The 10,424-nt window shown below is 39.9% G+C and overlaps 1 pseudogene; it reads right to left on the minus strand.

Annotated features, from left to right (window-relative positions):
- Nucleotides 1-10,115: 10,115 nt before the first annotated feature.
- Nucleotides 10,116-10,215, minus strand: LOC126057522 (uncharacterized; annotated as a pseudogene).
- Between the last annotated feature and the right edge of the window lie 209 nt (nucleotides 10,216-10,424).

A 10,424-nucleotide genomic window follows, 5' to 3' on the forward strand; every position in this document is an offset into this window, starting at 1 on the left:
ATGGAATTTTAATTCCAGTGTGATGTGAGAAAAATCCTTTGTATGATTTCTATTCTTTTAAATTTGTTTCATGTGTTCTATGGCCCAGAATGTGGTCTATCTTCGTACATGTTCCATGTGAGCCACCAATTCAATAAAAAAAAAAAAACCAAAAACATATTCAAAATGAATTAACAGAATTAATAAGGTAAAATGGAGGTTGAAAGAGGAAAGATAAGGATTAACAAGATTTAGAATTGTGTTAATTTAATTGAGTATAGTGTATAAAATTAATTTCCACACTCGAATTATCACACACACTTGTCTACATAACCATGTGAACAGTTTTTTTGAAATATCACTTATTCACATTTTTCTTAAGTGGCGTCTAACTCAGAGACCTTAGAGAAGATAAATCTGTATTCTTTCAGCTCTTTCATGCTTTAGTTATGTTCTTGCATAGCACTGTCCAGGTTGAATTTACTATTATACAGTGCACTTGGTAGGCCCTCAGGGATGAAAGTTAAACTCTATGTGTTACTACTGAGCTCCACGCTTACACACCACACACAAAAACAAACATCAAGGACTGTTGGCGTTTCAATAAAAGAGCAATCTATTTCGTTGTTTATTTCCATTTTGGTCAGCAGTGCCTACTCTTAAATGCCTAGTATGTTACCAATACTCGTATCTCCAGTGATAATTGTGCTGCAAAGATGATAACAATGATGAATTAACAGTAACATCATATCATAGGTTATGGGGGATCTGTCTTCTCCAAGACTTCTAATTATTGCTGCATTCCTTCCAGTCTTTCAAAAAGAGAAAATTCCAGCAGAAATAATCCAACCTCCAGCTCCATTTGTGGCAGGGCCAGCTTCCAGCAGGTTTGGCTGGCACTCCTGGCTGGGCTTATTATCTCCAAGGTCTCTAGGCAGGCTGGCTTGGGATCTCACCAACGTAGACTCAGCACTGGGAAAATTGAGTTAAGTCCTTAGTGTGGGTCCAGTCCCAGAGAGTCCACAGAATGGGCTCATTCTGTGGAATCTGTTTGTAAAGCTTTTTTTTTTTTTTAAGTAAATCTTGTTATTGAGATTTTTAGCAGCTCCTTGGTGCAGCTGTTCATGAGTACTTGAACACACACACGACTGTGTGTCTTGTCTGTGCCAAATGTCCTCCCTGCTACCGCCCACCCTACAGAAATTAAAAGCTGCTCTTGGGATTGGATCATTAAACTTGACTTGGCTAGGACTACCCTAGGGATAGGGAGATCAGTGCAGGTGTGGAGCTGCACCTAAGTGACCCTGGCTCTGGGCTAAATGACAAGGGCCTATTCTGGTCACAGAGTAGAGGTGGTAGATTACCCTCATCTCTGCCCTCCTCCCAAACTCAGCACTGAGAAGCGTTCAAATCTTCCCCCAAAGAGAACTTTTTTCTTTAGGAGCCAACATAATAAGAACATTCTTCAGGATGAGAAATTAAGTAAACTGAAGTAGGTCAGCTGGGGTGGTCGAAAGAAATAATTTACGGAATGAAGGAGATCCAGGTAAACAAAAGGACGGTTGTTTCCAAGTATCCCAACTAAATGTTTGTTTTTCTCCATTTTCTATCATTAAACTCCTGGCACTGCCAACCTGAGAAGAACTTGTTTAAGGACTACTAATTCAGATGGTGGCATTACCCTGCTCGAGAGTGGCTTCACTTTGTTCTGCTTTGCTAAGAACCCAGAATAATCAGACAAAGGCAGGCAGCAAGCCACGCTAGATCACTGGGCTGGGACAGAAGAGCCCTGGGTTCTAACTCAGGCTCTGCCACTCTCCACCTGTCTTTGGGCCTCGGTTTCTTTGCCTCTAAAGTTGTCTGCTTTCAAAACTGATGAAGTACAATATAATAATTACGTTATACAGAACTTTTGGGTTTAGGGAATGTTTTCACTCACATTTAATCCTTACAATGTGTGTCTTTATATTACAGGGTTGGAAATTGAGGAGAAACTGTTCTACCCAAGATCATATAACTTGTAGGTAGTCAAGCTGATCCCACTTTCAGATTTCTAGGCTTCAAATGCAGTACAGGCTTTCTTTCTTTCTTTTTTAAAGATAAATAAGATTAAAAACCAAAAACCAAACCTGTTGCCATTGAGTTGACTCTGACTCATAGCCACCCTATAGGTCAGAAAAGAACTGCCCCATAGGGTTTCCAAGGAGCAGCTAGTGAATTCGAAATGCTGACCTTTTGGTTAGCAGCCAAGCACTTATCCACCACGCCACCAGTGCCCCAAGTAAGATTAGTTGTTCTTCAAAATAAAACAATACAAATTCTCACCTGTTTGTTATTCATATTTGAAGTCATATCTTAATTTTTTTTTTTTATTCATCTTGCCTCTGGTAGTCTTGATGCTGTGGCACAGCTGTATTATTGCATTTCTAGTGATAAAGATAATGCCTTGTATTTATATTTTACTTTGCTTCTGCAGACAAAGCATCACGTCAATAATATCTCATTTATATTTTCAGGGAAACCCTGGTGGCACAGCGATTAAGAGCTATGGCTGCTAATAAAAAAGTCTGCAGTTTGAATCCACCAGTTGCTCCTTGGAAACCCTATGCGACAGTTCTACTCTTTCCTACAGGGTCACTGTGAGTTGGAATCGACTTGCCGGCAATGGGTGGGGTTTTATATTTTCAGTGTATCTGGGAAGAGGACCAAGAGCAAGCATTAATAGCCCCGTCTTATAAAGATAAGTTCAAGAAGGTTAAGAGATTTTTTTTTTCAGTGAGATTATAATAGTAATAAAATTAAAGTCCAACCCTCTAACTCTTAACTAACCATCTGTTCACACAGGTTTTCTATGTTAAGGAATACAGAAATATATTTCTGTATTGGAATATATTATGAAGCAATTCTAGTTTGATTCTTATATAATACTTGTTTTGTAAACTTAGAAATTCTCCAAAACTTTTCATGCCTGTTTCCTCAGCTATAAAATGCCAGTAAAAATGCTAACTTCTAAGGTGAGTGTAAGGAATAGCCAACAAAAATGACAGCAAAGAACATCACAAGATATGAAAAGCTATAGAAAATTATTGATGGGACCATGTTGTTGTTGTTAGGTGTGGTTGAGTAGGTTCAGACTCATTGCAACCCCATCTACGATAGAACAAAACACTGCTTCATCCTGTGCCATCCTCACAATCATTGTTATGCTTGAGCTCATTGTTGTAGCCAGTGTCAGTCCATCTTTTGAGGGTCTTCCTCTTTTTTGCTGACCCTCTACCTTACCAAGCAAGATGTCATTCTCCAGGGACTGGTCCCTCCTGATAACATGTCCAAAGTACTTGAGACGAAATCTCGCCATCCTTGCTTCTAAGAAGTATTCTGCCTGTACTTTTTCCTGAATAGATTTGTTCTTTCTTCTACCAGTCCATGGTATATATAATATTCTTTACCAACACAGTAATTCAAAGGTATCAATCGTTCTTCGGTCTTTCTTATTCATTGTCCAGCTTTTGCTTGCATGTGAAAAAAAAAAAAAAGAGGCAATTGAAAATACAATGGCTTGGGTCAGGCTCACCTCAGTCCTCAAAGTGACATCTTTGCTTTTAAACACGTTAAGAGATCTCTTGTAGCAGATTTGCCCAATGCAATACATCGTTTGTTTTCTTGACTGCTGCTTGCATGGCTGTTGATTGTGAATCCAAGTAAAGTGAAATCCTTCATAACATCAATATTTTCTCTTTTTATCACTGGTCCAGTTGTGAGGATTTTTTTTTTTTTTTTATGTTGAGCTGTAATCCATACTGAAGGCTGTGGTCTTTGATCTTCATCTGTAAGTGCTTCAAGTCCTCTTCACTTTCAACAAGTAAGGTTGTGACATCTGCATATCTCAGGTTGTTAATGAGTCTTCATCTAATCTTGATGCCACATTCCTCTTCATATAGTGCAACTTCTTAGATTATTTGCTCAGCATACAGTTTGAATAAGTATAGTAAAAGGATGCAACCCTGACACATAGCTTTTCTGACTTTAAACCACCCAATATACACTTGTCCTGTTAGAATGACTGCTTCTTGATCTATGCACAGGTTCCTCATGAGCACGATTAAGTGTTCTGGAATTCCCATTCTTTGCAGTGTCATTCATAATTTGTTATGATCCACATAGTAGAATGCCTTTGCATAGTCAATAAAACACAGGTAAACAACTTTCTGATATTCTCTGCTTTCAGCCAAAATCCATCTGATGTCAGCAATGATATCCCTCATTCCATGTCCTCTTCTGAATCTGGCTTGAATTTCTGGTATTTCCCTGTAGATGTACTGCTGCAACCACTTTGGAATCATCTTCATCAAAATTTTACTTGTGTGTGCTATTAATATTATTGTTTACTAATTTCCACATTCTGTTGCATCGCCTTTCTTTGGGATGGGGATAAATATGGATCTTTTCCAGTTGGTTGGCCAGGTAGATGTCTTCCAAATTTCTTGGCCAAGATGAGTGAGCATCTCCAGCGTTGCATCTTTTTGTTGAAACATCTCAATTGGTATTCCCTCAATTCCTGGAGTTTTGTTTTTCGCCAATGCCTTCAGCGCAGCTTGGACTTCTTCTCTCAGTACCATTGGTCTTGGTCATATGCTACGTTCTGAAATGGTTGAATGTCAACCAATTCTTTTTGGTACAGTGATTCTGTGTATTCCTTCCAACCTCTTTTGATGCTTCCTGTGTCGTTCAGTGTCTTCCCCCTAGAAGCCTTCAATATTGGAACTCAAGGCTTGAATTTTTTCTTTAGTTCTTTCGGCTTTAGAAATGCTGAGCATCTTCTTCTCATTTGGTTTTATATCTCCAGGTCTTTGCACATATCATTATAGCACTTTGCTTTGTCTTCTTGAGCCACCCTTGGAAAGCTTCTGTTCAGCTGTTTTACTTCATCATTTCTTCTGTTCACTTTAACTACTGTATGTTCAAGAGCAAATTTCAGAGTCTCTTCTGACATCCATTTTGGTCTTTTCTTTCTTTCCTGCTTTTTAATGATCTCTTGCTTTCTTCATATATGATGTCCTTGATGTCATTCCACAATTCACCTGGTCTTCAGTCATTAGTGTTCAATGTGCCAAATCTATTCTTGAGATGGTCTCTAAATTCAGGTGGGATATACTCAAGGTTGTATTTTGTTTTTTGTGGACTTGCTCTAATTTTCTTCAGCTTCAACTTGAACTTGCATATGAGCAACTGCTGGTATTTGAAATACCAGTGGCATAGCTTCCAGCATCATAGCAACACACAAACCACCACAGTATGACAAACTGACAGAGGAATGTTGGAATTAGATCATGTAATTATTTAATAATTATTACTAAAGCAGGACCTCAAGTGGAAATACTGAAATTATTTCTCTGGAATTTGAGTGTGATGCTGAAAATTGGTTTTAAAACATTAAAGTTTGAAAAAATTATTTAAATGTGTTTATATTCTCAGAGGCTCTGTGCTTCTTTTATTCAAGTGGCTTCTTGGGTGGTCAAATGGTTTAAGAGAGAGGTCAGTGTTCCCAGCCTTTTTGTGCTTCCAGATCACTGTTCATACATTCCCTTGGGTTTATATTCCTTTCCATTGTTAATGAATTTAAGTTTCAAGTCTCTGCCCAAAGTGGCATCCTATCCACTATGGTTTTTCTCCTCCCTTATCTTAATTCTTCCCTCCTCTGTTTTCCCAGTGTATACACACTTTTTTCCAGCATACTTATAAGATCATATTTTAGTTGGTGGTTTTTTCTGTTTCTCCTTCCCTAGGCTGTGAGCACCTTGAGGGCAGGCACTGTCTCATTCAACCTTGTTCGCTGGTGTTTGTGATTGTGCCCAGCATAGACAGGAACTCAAAATTATTTGCTAAATGAAAATATACTGTATTACATTCAAATAAAGAAGTAAAGGTTATTTTCAGGTGCACGTAAGTCCTTTGATTGACACAGGAGCCTCCTCCCCTTGCAAAAGCAATGCCTCTGTTCTGTAGTCCTTCCTCTTCTGGATTATCAGTTAGCATCACTCTGCTTCCCTCCACTATCCAACATTCTAGAAGAGAATAAGGATTAGAAGTGAGGTGCATTGATTTGGAAAGGCTGGTCCATGGTGTAGAGGGATTCAGATGGAATGTACCACAAAACAGTAAACAAGACAGCAAAAAAAGGTGGAACTCAAGAGGTTCTTGAGGACAGAGAGAGAGAAAGATTAGAGAAGAAGAGCAAGCTTTTCATTGTGAATTGGGTTCGAGAGATGGAGGGCTCCTTCTGGGAAGATTACTTCTTGTCCATCTCTTTCCTCGGGGCCTTCCAAGTATCTGGCATATGGTGGGCTTTACTATAGGATTATCAAACTCAGTTGAGATTGAGGCATAAATTGCTATCAATAAAGAAAACAGGATTAACTAGAGGCTAGCCTAACAAATCAATTTTAATAAAATAGGGTGTCAAAATCCCAAAAGACTATATAACCCCAATGTTGCAATGAACCTGCTTTTGTACTTTTGAGAATTTCTGCCTTGGTGGATGGGTTTATCTTCCAAAGGATTATGCATAAATGAAACGTTTGAAACTGAGAATTCACATGCCATAGAAATGTTATGATGGTGGCAGGTTTCCAGGCCAGGACAATAAATGCCTACTTTATCTGGTCAATTAAACTAAACACACTGAGGACAGTGGCAGAAAGAGCTAGACTTCAGAGATGACCAGACTCACTTAGATGTACCCATTGACGTTTCAGAAGAAAACCAGATCTCGACTAGCTCCTGAGCTAGTGGTGGCATGAGGAGTTTCTGTAGGAGGGAGTAGGGGTGTGGGTGAGAAGACGGGGGGTCAGCGTAGTGCTGAAAACCCTTCTAGAGGTTCCTTAGCCCTGGAGCTGAGGGTCCTGAGAGACTTGGTTACTGCATCAGATGTGGGCTGTATCAGAATTAGCTGGGATGCTTTTTAAAAAATTAATATAGTAAAATACAATTCTAGGGCACTTTCTGAATCAGACTCTCCAGGGGTGGGACCTGGGCTTCTGTGTATTTAATGATCTGCCTAATTAATTCTGGTCGCTCACCTCCCTTCCAATTAATAGACTTTAGAATGAGAAAAGAAGAAGAATGGAGGAGGCAGGGTCCTGGTAACTTTGGGGAGTGGCTGGAAGACAGAAGAGAAAACCTTGGTTTCTGTGGTTAGGATGGAAAGCAAGCTGCAATGGCTCTCCATTTAATAAATGAGGAAAATGAATCATAGTCAAGGTCACAACGCAACTGGTAGAAGTGAAATTCTAACCCAGTCCTGCCTCATTCCCAAGCCTGTCCCCTCATCCACTGCACAATCCCGCTTCCCATATGAGGAGCAGATATACTTCAGAGCCTGCCTGCTGTTAAACTGAGGATTCCAAAGAAAGTTAAACTAACTGCCATGTCTAGGCATCAGAGGAAAAAGATAGGAGGCAAGATCAGACCAGCCATACCCAGCAAATTCCATGAGGTCATCTTCCAAATCTCCATTTTGGCCTCAGTGGGCTGGTTACTTTGCCTTGGTCTCAGTTCCTCAAGCTATTGTTTGCTGTTGATAGCTGCCCTTGAGTAGATGCCAACTCACGTTGACCCCATGTTTGCAGAGTTGGAGCAGATTGCTAGGCTTGTCTTCTCGTGTGGGTTTGAACCATCAACCTTTCATCTAGTAGTTGAGCACTTAATGTTTGTGCCATCCATGGACTGACCTCCAACCATGAAACAGAGATAATAATATTTACTCACCTTCTTCATAGCACTGCAGTGAAACTTGTTTATGTTTCTTGCATCCATTGAAGATGAAAAGCTCTGTGTAAGAGCTAAAGTGTTATTATTATTCTACATTTCTTGATTTTGTTCAACAGCTCCAGAACTATAATTTTTTTAAGACTCTTCTTTTTCTGTATTTTCTAATCTGGTCAAAACCAGGAACTAGTGGAATTTCTTAAATTCTCCTAAGTAAATGGTTTGAAGCCTCTAATTTCTGGCTGGGATTGAGGGGAGGGAGGAAGAGAGGAAAGAAGCATGTCTGAACAGAAACTCCAAGCATTCCAAGGTCGGCCCTCAACCTGGAATTCTGTGGCTCTTTCGGCATTGGCTTTGACCTCTGGTTTGTTGCACAAAATATTTATAGCTTCTGACCTCCTGGCTGGTAAGCTCTCCCTTGCCATCATCCTTTCCTCACCCCTCCACTTTCACCCACACACACACAATCCCAATACATTTGAGATGATGGGGAAGGATTGAAATTCATTTTTTATGCAGTACTTGGAAGGTTTAAAGCTGCTTTAAAAAAAGAGCATTAAATGCTGTGAAATTTCTGCTCTCCTTCTCCTTTGCAAAAGACAATGGTATGCCATGAAAGGGAAAATACTTTTTGGCTCTATAGATATAGTAAAAATAAGTACTACTTTCAAGATATTAATCATAAAAAATTACCTGTCCTTATATAAATAAAAATATATTTTTAAAATGACAATTTGGCCAGATAATTCATCTTTCAAGAGGTAGAACTAAATGCAAAAATGCCTTTAAGTTGAAGGCTTAAATCGTTGGTTAGAGTTCTGGTCAGCCTTCTACCTCAATTCCTTTAAGCGGAATAACGCCTCAGGACCACAGCTGTACAGGCTGGCCTTTAGCTGAGTTGAGAAATTGGGACAGTTTTTCTTTGGGATCTAAGGGTCCAGTTGTATTCCCTTCTACTGAGCTCCTTCTGCCATTACATTCTTGTTGAGCACAAATAGAAGTCATACCAGATATTGTCTGCTTGCCCCCTCCCACCATCTCTTCACTCTTCTCCAACCTGCTCCCTGGGACTGTGTGGAGGAGGAGAGAGAAGCAGGAGCTACGTCCTGAGACCTGAGTGTGGTCACAGAGATGTTAAGGGCTGGAAAATGACACATGAATTGCACAGTGATCTTATGTTTCCCAGGAAAAAAGAAATTTTCACCTTTTAGTTCAGGCCAAGTCCCTAAGTAGGTGCAGGACAGTGGTCAAAATGAACAAATAAGTCAACCCTCCTCAGGTTTCAACAAAATAAAGGTTCTGTCATAGTTTTCTTTATTTCATGAGAGACTATATTTTGGCTTGATTTGGGCAAGATGAAAAATATGAGAAAAAGAAGATTAAAAGGGCAATGTTTTTAGCAGCGTTATGCTCAGCTAGGGTGCATTCCTGGAAATTTTCTGCTTGTTTTCACGAGATCTGAGGCATAGGAAATTCCTCTTTGGGAACTTTCTGGAATATGGCCAGGGAAACTCCTCTCCCAAATCCTATTCAGAGGATCCAGGAAACTGTCATCAGAAGAAAATTCATTGGAGGTTTAATGATATTCTTGAAGTGATTTTATCACAAATGCTGGTAGGAAACTATACCCTTCAGTGTGCTAGGGTTGCCTTCAGTTTCTTTATGGAAACTGGACCCTGAGTCCACGGAGCGGTGTCCTTCTGCGTTGGCAGCTTCTAGAATTAGTTACCTGTTCCAGCAGCTCAGGCTGGGGCTTCTGAATTATCCTTGTTGATTAATGAAAATCCTTCTGATAAGATGTATATTTTACACCTTAAATAACAAATTAAATGCCTCTCTTTTGAGGCTACCCGTGAGGCAGTGTGCAGCGGCCTGTGAATGTGCACAGTGGACCCTGACTCCAGGCCCAGCTTCTGCCCTCTCCACTCCATTGCTGCTTCTTTACCAAGGCCACACTCCCCACGGCTGCTCCCTGTCCATGACTGACTACAGCAGACTCATTTCTGGGGGGCTCGGAACTTCTCTGACTACGGGATTTGGCTGGAAGACTCCCGTATGTTTCCATAAGGCTGTCAATTCGCATGAGGTATAAGCCACAATTACGCTTTAAGAATCCATCTATATAAGCATTCATTATATGAACTTATGGTCTTCCTTCTTGAAGCTTTCTAACATTAACTATAAGTTATTAAAATCAAAAAAAAAAAACCAAGCCCATTGCCATCAAGCTGATTCCAACTTATAGCGACCCTAGAGGACACAGTAGAACTGTCCCACAGAGTTTCCAAGGAGTGCCTGGTGAATTTGAACTGCCAGCCTTTTGGTTAGCATCTGAAACACTTAGCCACTAGGCCTCCAGTGTTCCCCCCCAAAATATGGAATGCTTCACGAATTTGTGTGTCATCCTTGTGCAGGGGTCATGCTAATCTTTTCTGTATTATTCCAATTTTATACGTGCTGCCGAAGCAAGTGAAACCTATAAATCATTAGAAAATTATTTAGAGTTTCTGAACTTAGAAGTATGTGAAGTATGTGAATAATGTAAACAACCTTGAAGTCGACTTTGACTTAGCATGCTGTGATAGAAGAAAATAACATAGTTAATCTTTGCAAACTAGCCTTGAGACATAAGTCTAAACAATCCCCCTAATCTCTAATCTTGAAGAAAAGATGTGACC

This window comes from Elephas maximus, chromosome 13 (assembly GCF_024166365.1).
Source record: "Elephas maximus indicus isolate mEleMax1 chromosome 13, mEleMax1 primary haplotype, whole genome shotgun sequence".
Classification (NCBI taxonomy): Eukaryota; Metazoa; Chordata; class Mammalia; order Proboscidea; family Elephantidae; genus Elephas; species Elephas maximus.